Below are 2,687 nucleotides of genomic sequence, written 5' to 3'. Positions count from 1 at the left end.
TAAGCAAAGACAGACTTCCTGCTCTCAAGAATTTATAGTCTAGTTGGGGGAAGGGAGTGGGAAAGAGGCACATATTAATCAAAGAAACACATAAATATAAAAGTACAACCACAATAAGTGCTACAATGTAAACGCACATGGTCTTGCAAAGTGTTAAGGGTTGAGGGCAAATCTGGGTGTTGATTTTTTTCAAGGGTAGGTTTTCATTGTAAATTCAGGTGCTCAGCATATCAATGAATACTGTTATTATATAGGTAATCTTTGGTTAAAAATTACAGACATTATTGTAAAATTAAGGTTAAATAAAGAAGAAATGTGCTCACAATCTCAAGTTATTTTTATTTGTCCATCTTCTCACAGAATTGTTAATGAAGAATTTGCTTAGGTTCTTTGTAGGTTAGAACAAAGGTAAGCTTTGTTGAAGTTAGAACCAGGGCTTGGGAATATGTATTTTTACAAAATCCCACCTTACTGTCTCCTCCTCGATCCCCTGCCATTTTTGTTTTTTTAAAATAAAACACTTAATGTCCCTACTGGACACCTGCATTCTATATGTCCAAACTCCCCAGCCCCACCTCCCCATTCTTCCTCAGTCTCTTAACCTGGCAGTCTGATAAATGGATATACACTCTAGTGTGTTTACTACCAAAACATTAGCTAACATGTTGACATTTTTCAGAGATGGAGTGGCATAGTGTCAAACAGGTATACTTAGCAGAAGGGTTATTAAGAATATTATGTGCCCTGAAGCTAGCTGCGAAGAAAGAGGTTTACAAAGCAAAGGCCTCCATTCACAAAGCCAAGGGGAAGTTTTAAGGGGTTATTTACACAACCTAGGTAAAATTTGGTGTTCGCCAAAATTCAAAACCCAACTACTGATCATCTGTTCTCATAATTGAGGGAGTCAAATAAAAACTGTCTCTGATGTTTGATATTTAAAAGTTATGTGACACCATAAGCCACATGTAAAGATTAGGGTCCACTCTTTGCATGTGCCTGTCTCCTAAGATGAAAATTTACTCAGTACTGTGATAGTACTGAATAAAAAGAAACAGGCCCTGACTCTAGGTGCTAGCAACTGGATTCAAGTTCTGCCCTTCCTTTCAAACGGCTTCTCTAGATAAGCTCCAAAACCTTATTCCACTGATCAAAGAGGAAGCTACCAACACTTTCCACCCAAACTACAGAATCCTAAAAGCTCTCCTTCTGCTGGTTTAAAGCAGATATGAAGAACACATTGCTTCAGCTCTTAAAAGTGGGCATTATTCTAGAAAAAGCCTAAGATTGGTAGGGGCCCTTTATCAAGAGGAGTTTCGCAAAGTACTCCAGCCCGTTACTTAAATTAGTTCACGCATGCATGCTAAATCACTTCAGTCGTGTCCGACTCTTTGGGCCCCATGGACTGTAGCCCACAAGGCTCCTCTGTCCATGGGATTCTCCAGACAAGAATACTGGAGTGGGTTGCCATGCCCTTCTCCAGGGGATCTTCCTGACCCTAAATTAGTTCTGCCCTTCCTAAATTTTGTCTTTTCCCTTCCCCATCCTTCTCAATTGGCCTGCTTCTAACCAGAGAGTAAGATTCTGACTCCAAGAAAGAGTTTAGCACTGGGATCTGTATGCCATTAACCCCTCTCCATGCTTACCCTAAACTCACCCATCTCTCCCTAAAGGGAGGTGGAACTTACTAAGTGAACAGTCCTGAAAATCAGTAACAACTGGCATTTTAAACTCTTATGTTCTCCAAATTCCTGTAAATAAACTCCTAGAAGGGAGAGGGAGCAGCAGTTCTTTGGAGAAACAAATCTATCTCCGAAGCTTACCTGGGTTTATGTTCTGTTAAAGGGAACCTTCTGAATCTGCTTATGGTTTCCAGGCCAAAAAGATGCACTGAACTCAGGTTTCAGCCTAAAAAGCAGACTTTGGAAGACAGTTCAGGATGGCTGACCTTGTACACATCTGGTGTGAGATGGAGATAATGATCCTCTGTATTAAAGAAAAAAATCCCTATGGTACAGTGTGGCAAAGTAACTCGTCTGAAACCACAGTAAGGCAAATGGCCCAGGATCATCCAAGGACCTAACTACTCCAAATCTGTGCTCCTTCCACAAGATGAAGAAGGGAGGCCAGGACAACTTCTAAATTTCTAAATCAGTGAAGAAAAATAGCCTTCATAAACTTAACACAGGGATTCTGCAGCTCTGCACACAAGGAACAGGAAAAACAAGAATTCTTAGGAAAAAAGATCAGCAACTTTGCATTATTTTTGAGGCATGTGGGAAAATAAGACATCAAAGCCTTTATTGAGCCAGGTTACAGTGTCAAGAGGAAACTGGGACAGATATTAGAAAATCTAAGGACCAAGCTCCCTGTTGCCCAAGAGCACCCTCAACAAGAACCTGAGTATTTTGGGGAGCTCAGTTCCCAGAGGAGCACTGGGAGAGTCAACATAAAAGTATATAGAAAGCTGCATAACAGAAAGATGCCAAAACCAGACCTCTGCTGCCTACTCACTACCCATCCAGGAAGCACTGGGGAACAGACAATATCGGAACAAAAGTAGCCCTAACAACTGGGGAAAGAAGGTTGGGAGGGGGAGACAGACAATAGGGCAGAGGAAATTCATTGTTCTAGCTTTCCTATAAAATTCAAATGTGTGTGGTTGCAAAACAAAAATCCAGAAAGAAACA

This window comes from Bubalus kerabau, chromosome 3 (assembly GCF_029407905.1).
Source record: "Bubalus kerabau isolate K-KA32 ecotype Philippines breed swamp buffalo chromosome 3, PCC_UOA_SB_1v2, whole genome shotgun sequence".
Taxonomy (NCBI): Eukaryota; Metazoa; Chordata; class Mammalia; order Artiodactyla; family Bovidae; genus Bubalus; species Bubalus kerabau.
Note: the sequence above shows the minus strand (reverse complement) of the source record.